Raw genomic sequence first — 16,720 nt, 5'->3', positions numbered from 1 at the left:
CATTTCAAAATGGGAGGCGTTAATTATTCGACCCCCTGTCTTTCCAAGCTTATAACTCCACGAAAAAAAAGTTTTAAACTTCGAACTTTACAGGTAAATTTCTAAAAAACAATACTTTTTTTGTTTTAAATTTGAATATATTGACCTTTTCTATTCAATTTGTGATATATAATTATTTACTTTTTAATAGACACTTGAAAATGGGGGGGGCGTGAATTAAAAAAAACGTTTGTCTAAAATATTATATTCGGTTTATTTCACATTGACCTTGAAAATATCGTAAAAATAGAATCAATAGAAAAATTTGGATAGATTTTTAAAGTTTAAAAATTGAAAAATATTGAGTTCGTAAAATTCATTACTGTTTTTTTTAAAAAAAAAAAATTCTATTACTTTTTAAACAACTTTATTAGTTTATTTTGGAAGTATAATCCATAAAGAAAATAAACAACCCACTTTTAAAAGAGAAATTGCGAGTTTTTTAAATATTTTATTCGCAGTTTCGTGTTAGGGGTGTCAAAAATTCCTAGAAAAATTCTGATACACCTAGAAGATAACTATGAATTATTTAGCCATTAAAATGTTCTAAAATAGATTTTAAAATTAAAAAAAAATCGAAAAGCCAAAATGTTTATTAAATGGCCAATTCATTTTTTTTTTTAAATTGAAAGGACTTCATTTATTTATTTATTTATTTTTAATTTTTACGTTTCCTTTATTTGAACCAGCACCGTTATCTTTAAAAATTATTGTCAAATGAATATTTATGTAAAATAAGGAGAAAAAACAAAATTTAGAGTATAATAAACAAAAAAAGCCAAATACGTTATTTAAGGCTAAACTGCTTATTAAAAAGCCAAATTATTAATATCTGGCCATAAAAGAGGCAATCTAGCATTTCGATTAAAATCAATTCAAAGAGTAAGAATTTTGTCATTATTTTTGTTTCTTATTTTTTTAAATATTAAAATATTCCGATAAATAATAAAAAAAAATAATTTCACACGTAACATTCACTAAAAACATAACATCCATCAAAATGACATTAAAATTTTCCTTTATTCAATTTTCTGCGAACTAGCTCTCTCGTCGCCATTTTGTAAACTCGTCACATCAATGAACAACATATAAATTTCTTTATTCCCAGTAAGTATTTTATGATTATTTGTTGTTTCTTTAAAATATATTCGATGATTCATTAAATTACATTTTCATCGATTTTATTTTAATTGATTTCATCAAAGTTATTTTTTTTTAAGATTAATCTATGTTATTGAAGTTTACTAGAGATGACACTAATTTTCGACACCTATAACAAATATATATACAAGTAAAAACTAGTAACATGAAATTAATTCATCGTAATTTTCGCTCTGTATTGAAGAAGAAGGATCGCATATAAACATTTTTTTTTTACACTGAATAAAACGGACGAAATTTGATTTGAACTTCACAAAATAAAAAAAATTAAATAAAATAAAAACGAGAAATTAACATAGCGTCGCAGTAGGTGTATCAGAATTTTGCGGGAATTTTTGACACCCCTAACATGAAACTGCGAATAAAATATAAAAAAACTCGTAATTTCTCCTTTAAAAGTGGGTTGTTTATTTTCTTTATGGAATATACTTCCAAAACAAACTATTAAAGTTGTATGAAAAATAATAGAAATATTATTTTTTTATTTAAAAAAACAGTGTTTACAAAGTGCCGGCGCGCTTCCATGCAGCCATTTTTTTTTAAACGTAATGAAATCAATTGAATTTTACAAGTTAAATATTTTTCAATTTTTAAACTTTAAAAATCTATCAAAATTTTTCTATTGATTCAATTTTTACTATATTTTCAGGGTCAATGTGAAATTGTATGCTCTTTCCAATAAACCGAATATAATATTTTCGACAAACGTTTTAACCCCCCCCCCCCAATTTTTTATCTTTATTTAAATTTAAATAATTAATGTATCAAAGTTTTATATATCACAAATGTAAGATAAAAGATCAATAAATAATATGTTGTAAATTAAAACAAAAAAATAAGTGTTTTTTGAAAAGTCCGAAGTCTAAAACCCTTTAAAAAAAAAACAAAAAAAAACACATTGATTTTTTTTTTATTTGGAAGCCTATGTTCTGCTTATATTGTCCAGTAAGTAATGGACGATAACAACAATTTTTTTCTATTTCATTCTATATTTTCTTTTTTAGATATTTAAAAAAAAATGTTACTTGACAAAAAAGAATGAAAATATAATAAATCAAAAATTTATGTATTTCTTTGAGAAAAGAAAAAAAAATTCTGGGGTGTTTTTTTTTAAAGGAATAATCTTATGAGTAAAATTTGACTATTTTTAAACTATGGGAACACATATTTCTCCAGGTACAAGGCTACACGCCTAACGCGAACGTGTGGTTTTTATGTCCTTTTGTTCACCCATAGTTCAAAACAAGGAGAAAGATTACTTCCGTTTTTTCAAAAAATGCTTCCATGATAGCGCGTTTTTCAAATAGTCGTTTAAATAATTCTTTCATTAAAATATAAATATGGATAAATTCTTAACAATGAAGAACCGAACTACACATTTAATTGTTCTGTTTTTTTTGTTTTAGGTAAGTGATTTTTTGGAATTTATATCAATATTTTTATACTCGAAGGAAGAAAAATTTTGTTGGTTTTCTTCAGATCTTTTTTAAAGAAAGCCGATTTAAAAAAAACAAATATTGCAAAATTTGCTATTAAACCTGTTATTTTTTTACAAATAAACATGGCGTCGCAGATATATTATGGGGAAAAGAGAGTCGCAAATCTGATAGGCCCTGAACTGGCATCTAAGCTTCAGCCTCTGTCCTATCGACGAAATGTTGCATCCCTCTGCCTGTTCTACAAGTATTTTAGTGGTGAATGCTCTGATGAACTGCAATCACTTGTGCCCCCACGACGCGAGCACCCTCGACAAACCCGACAGGCTACTAGATCCCACCCCCACACTGTAGAGGTCCCTAGATGTAAAAGATCTTTTTACTCCAATAGTTTCTTCCCCAGAACCGCAAGACTCTGGAATTCCATTCCAGGTCCCTGCTTCCCCAACAGTACTGACGTGCAGAAGTTCAAGTGTAACGTGAACCGACACCTTGCTGCCCAAATCCCTACATAGTACCCCAGTAGTTGTTGCCCCTGATAGTAGCCCCCTACACCAAAGTGGCAATTTGCCTTGTTTGGGGTGAAAATGTAATTAAAAAAAAAAAAAAAAAAAAAAAATTATTGCTCTATGTAAAAGAATTGGTTGATATCGCTTACCGGCACCTTTGGAAGAGCTGGAACTAAGAAAAAATATTTGTGAGAGTGCAGACTCTTTTTATGTTGATATTATGTTACGTTCGTTTCGTTCGATTGGCCGAGCTGATTAGAAAAAGTCTGATTTTGCATACAAGGTTTGCCTTTTTTTCATCTGAACAAAGATACCACTGCAGGCCTGTACATTTTTACGGATGTCTCTAAAAAGGCATGGATTTTTGGTATATGCGGTTCAGGGGGACATATCTTCTCTGATATTTGCTAAGGAAAAAGTAGCACCTCTATAGCCTAAAACTTTGCAAATGCTTGAACTGTTAGCTGTTTTTTTGTGATTAAATGTATTGGTAGCATCTTAAAGGCTTTTCAGGAAGTGGAATTTGAAAGTTTGTATCTGGTTGTGGATGACCAAACAAATAACAAATGAGCAGCAAGAACATTTTCACAAGGAACCGTCTCAATGGAGGAAGAAATATTGGCAACCTATAACTTATCTATTAGATATTAATATGTATATATATTATATAAGATATTAATATGTATATATATTATATTAGATATAAATATGTATATATATATTATATTAGATATAAATATGTATATATATTATATTAGATATAAATATGTATATATATTATATTAGATATAAATATGTACCTTCCAGCTAAAACCCTGCTGATCTAATAACTCGAGGATTGACAACAGCTAAATTTAAGGAGAATTTCTCCTTTTGGTGTTCAAGCTGGTTATCGGGTGAGAATGTCTGCCTTTATGCGGACAACCAACAGATAGTCTGCACCAGCCTATCATATGCCTACGATGAAATCTCTACAGAACCAATCATCCCCTTCGACAGTATAGTTTCCAAGGTGTTCGAATTTATATATAATTCAAGAAGAAAGGAATGCGACTACAAACAGGCTGCTGCTAATTACCTGTTTAGAGGCATGCAACAACAGGCTGCTAATTACCTGTTTAGAAGCATGCAACAACAGGCTGCTAATTACCTGTTTAGAAGCATGCAACAACAGGCTGCTAATTACCTGTTTAGAAGCATGCAACAACAGGCTGCTAATTACCTGTTTAGAAGCATGCAACAACAGGCGTTCACCCTTCAGTTGAAATTCCTCCAGGATCCTCAGGGCAAGTATATCCTGAGTCATGTGAGTCAGTTGAACCTGTTCCTGGACACATCTGGGGTGGTTCGCTCCAGGAGCAGGATCCAGAAAAATGCATCTCTTCGATATGAAGTTCTGAACCTGGTATTGCTTGGGAAGAATCATTCCTTGACTCACCTGATCATGAGGGATCAATATGAGAGAGCTAAGCATTAAGGAGTGCCGGCTGCACTTTGTAGGATCAGAATGTTGGGGTTTTGGATACCCCAAGGCAGACAGGCCGTAAAAGGAGTCTTGAAGGACTGTTATGTATGCAAAAAAATTAACTCTCTACCCTTCACATATCCCAAAATGACAAATCTACCCAACATAGAGTAAATCTAGTGAGACTGTTTCTACATACAGGAATTGATTATACCAGACACTTGTGGGTGCGCAACCAAAATCGACAATCTAAGGTCTACATTATAGTGTTTGCATGTCTAGAAATCAAAGCAGTACATCTTGAACTGGTCGAGGACATGACAATCCATACTTTCCTGTTGGCCTTCATTAGATTTTCTAATCTGTGGGGATTACCTTCACATATATACAATCCATACTCATATACACCTAACATATATATAATATATAAAGTGACAACACGAAATCTAGAACTAATCTGGAACTAACTTTCTACATCAAGCCCTAACTTCATTAGAATTTTAAGAGAAATTTGGTTATTATAATGTGAAGCATGCTAGAATTCCGCTTCATTCAGCCTGGAATTTGGAAGTGAGTTATAAGGACGTTGAAGGAGTGCCTTTACAAAACCATTGGCAGATCCATCTACAGTCAACCGGAGCTGTGGACAGCCATCTCAGACGTCTAATCGGCGGTGAACAGCAGGCCATTAACCTATGCGAGTTCTAGCGGTTCAGGCCCGGAGGTGATTATGCCTAATCACTTTCTTCACCTGGATCAAAACCCTGTACTTCTCAGGTTGGAGAGTCCTACAATTAACGATGATGAATTACCTTCCAGGCAGGTATTGTTGGACTCCTTGAGTAACTGCGAGGAGCTGCTCGAGGAATTCAAACAATTATGGCATGAGGAGTACTTGCTTTATCCAACATCAAATAAAATACAGGTGGGAGATATTGTGATAATAAAGCTCCCCAACAATGGGCATTTGGAAAAGTAGAAGGGTTGTTCCCAGGTGATGATGGTTTGGTACGCTCAGCACAAATACGTCGGGGAGATGGGAATGTGAAAACATATTCCCTGAAGCATCTGTACATGTTAGATCTGCATGCAAAACATGAAGTAGAAGCAGATGGTTCCAGAACTAATTATGAAGATTGGGAACCAGATGAGGTTATTTCTTGGTCGGACACCAGCCTGGGGGAACCCATCTTAGAGCAGGAGAGCAAGCGATTTTGGATCTGTCCTGGATGCGATCAACCTGATGATGGATCGGACATGATCTGTTGTGATGATTGTGAAGGATGGTTCCATTTTAGATGCATTGGTATCAGTGCAGCCCCTCCAATGCTTATTTAACTAGGAAGTATACACGAACAATACATACTGTCTGATCATTTCGGGAATGGGGGGAAGCCTCCTCACATATACACATTGAACTTGGATCACAGTTACCTTTCTAGGGAAGCAAATAACTTCATAATACTATAAAACAGTACACACATTCTTCAAACCAATAAAAGAAAACACACACACACACATACATCCTACCCGGAAGGAAAAGAAAAAACACAAGCAGAAAGAGAGAGTAAGAGAGAGAAACACAAGACAAGAGTGACCACAGCCCAATAAAACAGTAATAAAAATTGAACATTCCAATGAATAGTATACACTTACACGTTTCCACCTCTTGGAAATATTTCAAATGAACTACGAAAATGCTATTTTTACATCTCCAACACATTTTGAATATATTCTAAGCATTTTAAATAATTTCTGAAGAGAACGCTTCACAGAACGTAAACGCATTAAAAACGATTTCAATGATTTAAAAACATTATTACAATGATCTAAACGTAATTCTCAATAAAAAACCAAAACACGGAATAATAAAATAATGTTAAAAAATACTCAGTTTTAACACTTATTTAAATATATATATAATTTAAACTAATATATGAAAATAGGTACCATTTAAATTATAATTAACACAACACCAAAGGGTTGTAATTACTACCCGATGTAGTTTTAACAGAATAAAATGTGTTAAGATATGTACAAACTTCGTAATTTTTTTCAAACATTCCTGATGGTGTTACTATGAACATTTTTAAATGATATAAAATTTAAACTTGTCTGGTTTATGTCGAAACAATTGTAATATCGGAAAACTACAAATATGAAGTTATTACTTTTTGTTGTCTTTGGTTTTTGCCAGCATATATATATATATATATATATATATATATATATATATATATATATATATATATATATATATATATGCACGATTACCTAACTGTTAATCATGGTGCTTAATATTTGAGTCAAGTAACAGGGCTTCAATTCTTATTCATATATTACACTACCATTGGTTAATTGATTTTAAATACATTAAAACTTTGGAATAACCTTTCTTATATATATATATATTTATTTATATATTATATCGGCTATATAGACAATATTCGAAGCAACACTTGTATCGAGTGTTTCTGTGTAAAATTATATTATGTAAAATTAAATGAATTGATGTGTTATGAGTTCAATCCAATAATATTGACAACAATAACCAATACTAATGTGTGAATGACATTATAACAAATATTTTCTGTTATTATATTATTTTACATTAAATTGATGCGTTATGAGTTCAATCCAATAATATTGACAACAATAAATAATACTAATGTGTGAATGACATTATAACAAATATTTTCTAATGTCATTATATTAGTTTACATGTAATTGATGTAAATAATATTGACAACAATAATACTAATTGATTGAGATTGTCAGACTGACTTCCTCATCTTGGTTGTTATTGTCACAACGTTTCGGCCGTTTTGCCCTCCGGCCTTCGTCAGGTGTTTTGTATCGAACTGGGGAACCGTTTGTTAGGAGTCTCGAACCAAACCCTTTATTATTATTACGGGGTACCATGTTCGGACTCCAGCTAGGCTTTGGGACATAGTTGCTGATTCTCTGTTTTGAATGTGACTTTTTCACTGCCTTCATTCAGGATTGAACTCAGCACCTTTTGGTAACTGTAAACTTTGATACAACATCTAGGACCACTCGGCCATATGTCACTAGGACAATTCTTAGTTGTTGTTTTTTTATGTTAAACCTATGTTGTTATTCAAGGTTTTTTCTCTCTATCAGAGGTGTCCAAATTGCATTCAGCTCTATGCTTGGTTTGCTCAGTAGGTTGTTATGTCCGAGCATGTGAGCTGTTTCTTTAAGTTTTCTCATTTTCCAGTGGGTCTCTCTGTTTATTATTTTTACTTCATCCCATAGAAAAAAAAATACAGACAATTACAATAATACTAATGTGTGAATGACATTATAACAAATATTTTCTAATGTCTAATCTCTGGAAGACCAAACTTTACTGAAATACAGATTTCAGCTATAAAGCGAACAATCATAATTTACCATCATATAATATTGACAACGATAAACAATACTAATGTGTGAATGACATTATAACAAATATTAATATGTCTTTATTTTTATTTGCAGATGTTCCTGTTTAAAAAACTTGTTGAATTTTTATGGATCATCACTTTCTTTCAAATTATTCTATAAACAATTTATTTTCTCATGCGAAAGACAACAGATGCATCTTTGCGAAATTTTATTTCAACTAGGCATCAAATTGTTTGTAACATTGAAAAAAATCACTCATCGCAAAGACAATATTTATGTTTGTCAAACGTGTGTTTAATATTTAAATACATTAATCACAATCTGCAGAAGAAAAGTACCTTTTCGAAAAAAACACATTTTATTCAGTAAAAGAAGCCACAACACTATTAAACATCTTTTTCAAAATAAACTCGAAATAATAACTATGTTCTTGTGAAGAAAGGACTGATTCTTAAATTAGTTTAAACATCTTGAACTTAAACTAATATGCGTTTAAGCTGTTACTTGTACTACATTGATTCCAGAAAAATATTATTGAAAAATGCAAGAACACACCGGGGAAAACATATTCTTGTTCTTTAAAATCAAGTTTAGTGAAGCATATAAGAACTCAGTCTTGTGAAGCCCTCTCCAAGTGATGTTACCTCAACAGCACGAAACTGGATACTCCACAAGACTAGATAAAAACCAAGAGACCAAAACGAAAGATATATTAACACATATGCAAATGGTTAATTGGGGAGAGAAAAATTATGTTCTCAACTTCTTTACTAACTCAGTGTTTGAGAGATAAAGAACTTTACATGAGATACATCGATATTCGAATGTTCCATTAGAGTTCAAGTGTTATCCCACTTGATCAACTGAAGTAAAATAAAATACAAAAGTGACGTATGTGGATCTTCTTGTTTGGAAAAATCAACTTTAGTGAAATATATCAGAACTCACACTAGTTTGCAAATATCAAGTTTATAAAAATCATGCAAACTCACACTGAGGAAAAGCCACATTCTTGTGAAGTGTGTGGATATTCTTGTTCTATAAAATCAAATTTATTGAAACATATGCGAACTCACACTGGGGAAAAGCCATATTCTTGTGAAGTGTGTGGATATTCTTGTTCTGTTAAATCGAATATAGTGAGACATATGAGAACTCACACTGGGGAAAAGCCACATTCTTGTGAAGTATGTGGGTATTCTTGTTTGATAATATCAAATTTAGTGAAACATATCAGAATTCACACTGGGGAAAAGCCACATTCTTGTAACGTGTGTGGATATTCTTGTTCTGTAAAATCAAATTTAGTGACACATATGAGAACTCACACTGGGGAAAAGCCATATTCTTGTGAAGTGTGTGGTTATTCTTTTTCTCAAAAATCACATTTAGTCATGCATAGGAGAACACACACTGGTCAAAAGCCACATTCTTGTGAAGTGTGTGGCTGTTCTTTTACCCGAAAATCAAGTTTAGTAAGGCATATGAGAACTCACTGGCCTTAATAGAGCTGAACGGGAAAAGATAAAATATCAGGACCTAAAAAATTACCTGAAAACAACATGGTCTCTGAAACAAATAAACATTATACCGGTTGAGATAGGACCAATTGGCTTAATAAAAAGAATCTTCATAAATGCTTAGAAGCAATCCCTGGAAGACCAAGCTGTAATCAAATACAAATAGAAGCCATAAAGCATCTATTCTTAAAAGAGCCCTCGGATATAAATCCAAATCATAACAGAAGCAAGTGTTAACTTCAGGAGGGAGCTCCTTTATCTCTTAAAACTAACGGGAGTTAAATTAAAAAAGGAAAATCCATATTCTTGTAAACTGTGTGGATATTTCTTTTCTTTAAGGAGAGAACTTCAAAGCCTACTGGAAAGAACTTGAATGCCTAAAAGACACTATCCTGAGGTCTCGCTGTACAAGGGTTTGTTAGAACAACCTGGCATGAGGATACTTTTCCTAAAAGTAAACCCTGACCAAATATTCAAAATCACATAGTATTCACAGTCGAAACAATATTTCCTTTCTATGCTAACCCACATTAGCTTTTATGAGGAATGCTGCGCCTTCTCCAAGTGATGTTATTTCAATAAGAGCATGAATCTGGATACTCCACTAGACTAGATAAATTCTTGTCCTGGAATTCAGTAAGACCAAGAGACCAAAAGGAAAGATATACGACAACATATAAAAATGGTTAATTCGGGAGAGGAAAATTGTTTTCGATTTCTTTACTAACTCAGTGTTTGAGAAATAAAGAACTTTAAGTGAACAGTCGAATATCTATGTATCTTGTATAGAGTTCAAGTGTTTGCCCCAGGTCTGAGAACTTCAACTGAAGTGAAATAAAACAAGAACGGGTTACCACTTGAACTGAGATATTCGAATGTTCAACTTGTAAACATTTGTCTCTCAAAAACTTAGTAAAGAAATTGAGAGGATAATTTTCCTCTTCCCAATTAACCATTTTCATATTTTGTAAGGATATCTTATTTCGGCAACTAATACTATGTGATTTTGAATATTCAGTCAGGGTTTATTTCTAAGGAACAGTATCCTCATGTCAGGTAGTTCTGACAAGCCCCTGTAAATAGAGACATTAGACACTAGGAGATAGTGTCTAGTAGGCATTCAGGTTCTTTCCAGTAGGCATTCATGTGTTTTTAAACTGTGTCTAAAAGAAAATGTTGGTGAAACGAATAATATCCCATTTCAATTTAGAGGAATTTTTTTTTTACACAGTGATCACCACTTATCAAGGCCCGGAAGCCACTCAGGGATAAGGGTTATTACATTACGTTAGTGTGGAGATTTGATGAAGTGTTTACTTAAGGGGGCGGTTCATTAGGAATTTGTTAACATTGGACTTAAAGACATCCAAGTTGTAGTCCGGTGGGAAGCAGGCAGACAGAACAGAGTTCCACAGACGTGCAGTTCTAAGAAAGAAGCTTTGTTCATGGAATTCGCATTTTGATTTAGGCACAGATATAGAGTGGGGGAAATTTTTCACAGTGGATTCAGCTAGACGGGTGTTTTTCGTGAAAGTTTGGCGAGGGGGGACCAGAGATTGGAGTTCAGACGAGCACCTGCCAATTTACCGAGAATAAAAAAAAACATCAAAGATGGTTCAACTGTTTGACTATTAATTTTATTTATTGCTGACTCTTCTTTTCTTAGTTGTTTTACGACATTTTGGCCAACTACTCCTCGGACCTTCGTCAGGTGGTAACAGCTACGGGATACTGCCTTCTGTAGTTGTGTCATCTCACTATGTTTTGGCCTATTAAGCCTCTGGCCGGCTTTGGGTGGGATTGAAACCGCTATCTCACCTGGAACTGCAGAGATTCAATACCTCTATCAACTGAGCCATGGAATTGTCTGAAGATAGTAGTTTCAATTCTACCCAAAGCCGGCCAGAGGCTTACTTGGCCAAAACGTGGTGATACGACAACTACGGGAGGTAATAATTGCAGTTAGGAGATTCAGAGTTCCTATCTTGTCGCGGTTACCACCTGATGAAGGCCAAAGGAGTAGTTGGTCGAAACGTTGTGAAAGAACTAAGATAAGAATAATAGTCCACAATAAATAGAATCAATAAATAAAATTAATAAATAAAATAAATAAATAAAATCAATAAATAAAATCATTAAATAAAATCAATAAATAAAATTAATAAATAAAATCAATAAATAAAATTAATAAATAAATAAAATTAATAAATAAAATCAATAAATAAAATTAATAAATAAATAAAATTAATAAATAAAATTAATAAATAAAATTAATAAATAAAATTAGTAAATAGAATTAATAAATAAATAAAATCAATAAATAAAATTAATAAATAAAATTAATAAATAAAATAAATAAATAAAATTAATAATTAAATCAATAAATAAATAAATAAAATTAATAAATAAAATCAATAAATAAAATCAATAAATAAAATTAATAAATAAAATCAATAAATAAAATTAATAAATAAAATCAATAAATAAAATTAATAAATAAAATTAATAAATAAAATAAATAAATAAAATCAATAAATAAAATTAATAAATAAAATCAATAAATAAAATTAATAAATAAAATAAATAAATAAAATCAATAAATAAAATTAATAAATAAAATAAATAAATAAAATTAATAAATAAAATTAATAAATAAAATCAATAAATAAAATCAATAAATAAAATTAATAAATAAAATCAATAAATAAAATCAATAAATAAAATTAATAAATAAATAAAATTAATAAATAAAATTAGTAAATAAAATTAATAAATAAAATTAATAAATAAAATTAGTAAATAGAATTAATAAATAAATAAAATCAATAAATAAAATTAATAAATAAAATTAATAAATAAAATTAATAAATAAAATTAATAAATAAATAAAATAAATAAATAAAATTAATAATTAAATCAATAAATAAATAAATAAAATTAATAAATAAAATCAATAAATAAAATCAACAAATAAAATTAATAAATAAAATTAATAAATAAAATTAATAAATAAAATTAATAAATAAATAAAATAAATAAATAAAATAAATAAATAAAATTAATAATTAAATCAATAAATAAATAAAATTAATAAATAAAATAAATAAATAAAATCAATAAATAAAATAAATAAATAAAATCAATAAATAAAATAATTAAATAAAATCAATAAATAAAATTAATAATTAAATCAATAAATAAAATTAATAATTAAAATCAATAAATAAAATTAATAAATAAATAAAATCAATAAATAAAATTAATAATTAAAATCAATAAATAAAATTAATAAATAAATAAAATCAATAAATAAATAAATAAAATCAATAAATAAAATTAATAAATAAAATTAATAAATAAAATCAATAAATAAAATTAATAAATAAAATTAATAAATAAATAAAATTAATAAATAAAATCAATAAATAAAATAAATAAATAAAATTAGTAAATAGAATTAATAAATAACTAAAATCAATAAATAAAATTAATAAATAAAATTAATTAAATCAATAAATAAAATTAATAAATAAAATCAATAAATAAAATAAATAAATAAAATTAGTAAATAGAATTAATAAATAAATAAAATCAATAAATAAAATAAATAAATAAAATTAATAATTAAATCAATAAATAAAATTAATAAATAAAATCAATAAATAAAATAAATAAATAAAATTAGTAAATAGAATTAATAAATAAATAAAATCAATAAATAAAATTAATAAATAAAATTAATAAATAAAATTAATAAATAAAATCAATAAATAAAATTAATAAATAAAATTAATAAATAAAATTAATAAATAAAATCAATAAGTAAAATTAATAAATAAAATTAATAAATAAATAAAATAAATAAATAAAATTAATAAATAAATAAAATCAATAAGTAAAATTAATAAATAAAATCAATAAATAAAATTAATAAATAAATAAAATCAATAAATAAAATTAATAAATAAAATTAATAAATAAATAAAATCAATAAATATAATCAATCAATAAATAAAATCAATAAATAAAATTAATAAATAAAATTAATAAATTATATTAATAAATAACATTAATAAATAAAATCAATAAATAAAATCAATCAATAAATAAAAATCAATAAATAAAATCAATAAATAAAATTAATCAATAAATAAAATTAATAAATAAATAAAATCAATCAATAAATAAAATTAATCAATAAATAAAATTAGTAAATAAAATTAATAAATAAAATCAATAAATAAAATTAATAAATAAAATTGATAAATAAATAAAATTAGTAAATAATATTAATAAATAATATAATAATAATAATAATACTTAATAAATAATATAATAATAATAATACTTATCTTAATAAATGATATAATAATAATAATAATACTTATCTTTAATAATGAATTCCAATTAAATAATGTTTTAGTCTAGTTTTAATGTTCATAGTTTTTAACCTCTTGTTAACATAAAAAATTGTAGTTTTGGTTAACAAAACGGAAACATTCCGGCACTGATTCAGTAAAATTGATATAAATACAAAAAAAAACTACATTATCGATTTTCCCTTTCGACGTATTAAAAGATTGCTTTTAAATATTTACAAAAATACGTCGGAATTCTTAACTTTCACAGATAAAAAATAAATATGATGAATTTCTCTTGTAAAAAAATAAAAAAAGGTAAAATCAAAATGGTTGAAGACATTTTATTTGGATTTATCTGTTCATGTTTTCGTGTTAACACTTTAACATATTGTAAACATTTAAAACTTTTTAACACATTGTTAACATTTAAAACTTTTTAACATATTGTAAACATTTAACACTTTTAAACACATTGTTAACATTTAAAACCTAGTCTTGGTTACCAAAGCCGAAACTTTTTGACACTGCTTCAATTAAATTAATGTAAATATAAACTAATTTCATCAGAATCCCGTTTGCTGACGACCTTCATAACTCCATTTGGACGATACCAATTCAACCACCTCCCGTTTGGTATTTCATCAGCGAGTGAGATCTACCAGAGGCGCACGATACAAGTACAAGAGACCGAAATCGGAGCCAATTTCATATGTGTAATAATTTTAAAAGATCCTATTTGTTTATTTTGTAATATGTTTCAATTCTGAATCCACAAAGAATACAATTAAAATTAAATTTTAAGAATAAATAAATTGTGCATTCGTGTTAGGCCCTGTAATATTTTGGTCGGGTAAATGTTGGTTAAGGTTAAGCTAATTATCGCCCACCATTTTTTGCAGTTTTTTGTTTCTTTATTCACATATACACATGTGCGTTTCAAGGCAGCGGAAGGACTTTTAAAACAATCACACAGAACGCCGTGGTAATTCCTCACGTCATTCCTTGAATAAATCCATCCTAAACAATTCACCTGTGTTTTCTCCAATTCTTGCTACCAGATGCGTTAAATATAACATATGCAAAATTGGAGCCATATGCATGCAAGATGACGTTTTAGTATATGGGAAAATCAACAATGCCCGGATGAAAAGCAAACTACAAAAAATTCAGGCTGCTGGCATTACACTCAATTCCGAAAAAAGTGAAATATCAGAGTCATCAGTCAAGTGCTGACGGCCTGCGACCTGATCCGGAAAGGCTCACTGGTGTCTCAATTCCGAACACCAACGAACATGACAGAAACCCGCCGATTCCTAGGGAATATGAATCAATTAGGAAAATTCATCCCAAACCTAACAAACATGACTAACCCATTAAGGGATTGAGTCAAAAATATGCGTTTGTTTAGGACAATGCACAACAGGATGCATTCAGCTCCATCAAAAAAGCATTGTGTTTAGCACCCATGCTATGCCTGTACAACCCATCAAATGAGACTGGTTTCTAGTGACGTTTCATCTAACGGGCTGGGAGCAGTATTATTAGAACGACAGAATGGCACAAAATTACACTCCATCGCCTAAGCTTCACAAGACATGTCCGAAACTGAAAAGGAGGCGCCAGCAATAACATGGGCTTGTTAACGCTTTTCAGACTATCTTGTTGGTCTACACTTCACAGTGGAGACAGATCACAAACCACTGGTGTCACTACTAGGCACCAAGGACCTCAGTGAACTTCCAGCAAGGATACTGAGGTTTCGAATACGTTTAATGAGGTATGCATACACAATTCACTATATCCCTGGTAAGGAACTATATACAGCTGAATCTCGGTCAAGAGCGGTATCCGGTAATGGACCTAGAAGAGTTAGCAACAACGTTCGTCCACACCATGATGGAGTCTTTACTTGCCATAGAAAAACGTCTGAAAGAGTTGGAGGAAGACACTAAAACTGATGAAATAAGCAACTACATATTACAATATGTAAGAAACGGATGGGCACCAAAGGATTATGTCCCAGCATCAATTAAACCCTATTGGGCTTACTGCAGCAGCATCACATGCGAGAATGGATTACTGATGTATGACACACAGACCATAATCCCATCACTACTGAGACCGACTATCATCGCCAAAATCCACTCTGGTCATCAGGGAATTACCAGGTGCAGACAAAGAGCTCGCCCATCCATATGATGGCCAGGACTGTCTGACCAAATCAAAAGGACTGTGGAAAACTGCCCAAGATGCGCCGAGCTAAGACACCAACCGCCTGAACCCCTCATGAAAACTGAGCTTCCAACAAGACCAATGCACACTGTAGCCTCTGATCTGTTTGAGTTGAAAGGCAGCAGGTATGACATAGTTGTCGACTACTTCTCTCGATTGCTTGCATCAATGACTTCCAGTGCAATAATACAGAACTTACAAGCTATTTTTCCCAGACAAACGACTGGGGATTTCAGCATGTTACAAACAGTCCTACTCCAAAAGCAATGGAAGCCTGTGTAAAATCAACGAAAAGAATGCTAAAGAACGCAACAGACCCATATCTTTCTTTGCTTGCACACAGAGAAACACCAATGGACTGCGGGTGTAGCCCCAGTGAACTGTTAATGGGCCGACGCCTCAGGACAAACATCCCGACTCGTCCAGATCTACTAAAACCAGATGGTCTGATCTTGAGAGTTTTAGACAGAGGGAACAGAAACAATAGGCTTAACAACGACTCGCACATAATGCTAAAGAGCTACAACCACTTGAAAATGGCACACCAGTATTGGTCAGAAGCTACAACCCTCCAAACCATCATTGT

The 16,720-nt window shown here is 29.9% G+C and overlaps 1 long non-coding RNA gene across 1 annotated transcript; it reads left to right on the top strand.

The window, feature by feature from the left end:
• The first annotated feature begins 1,085 nt into the window (after nt 1-1,085).
• On the top strand, nt 1,086-9,854 carry LOC145270543 (uncharacterized). Its single transcript, XR_013865432.1, has 2 exons — nt 1,086-1,146; nt 8,115-9,854. It is a non-coding gene; the product is annotated as an uncharacterized LOC145270543 (long non-coding RNA).
• Nucleotides 9,855-16,720: the final 6,866 nt, after the last annotated feature.

The sequence above is a fragment of the Euprymna scolopes genome, chromosome 46, assembly GCF_053919585.1.
Source record: "Euprymna scolopes isolate OS-2025 chromosome 46, ASM5391958v1, whole genome shotgun sequence".
In the NCBI taxonomy this organism is placed as follows: domain Eukaryota; kingdom Metazoa; phylum Mollusca; class Cephalopoda; order Sepiida; family Sepiolidae; genus Euprymna; species Euprymna scolopes.
Note: the sequence above shows the minus strand (reverse complement) of the source record. Positions and strands in the feature narration are given on the sequence as shown.